This window comes from Crocuta crocuta, unplaced genomic scaffold (genome assembly GCF_008692635.1).
Source record: "Crocuta crocuta isolate KB4526 unplaced genomic scaffold, BGI_CrCroc_1.0 scaffold599, whole genome shotgun sequence".
NCBI classification, from domain to species: Eukaryota; Metazoa; Chordata; class Mammalia; order Carnivora; family Hyaenidae; genus Crocuta; species Crocuta crocuta.
The window spans coordinates 1-206 of NW_027527383.1; positions in this window are offsets into that span (position 1 = coordinate 1).

Genomic DNA, 206 nt, shown 5'->3' on the forward strand with positions numbered 1-206 from the left:
TGGTGTCTCTGGTATCTTTTTTCCTTGCAACCTTTCCTTCAGAGCTTCCCCCTCAGGATGTCTTGTAGGGCTGGCTTCCTGGTGACAAATTCTTTCAATTTCTGTTTATTTGGAAAGGTTTTTATCTCTCCTTCTATTTTGAATGACAGGCTTGCTGGATAGAGGATTCGTGGCTGCATATTTTTACTGTTCATCACATTGAAGAT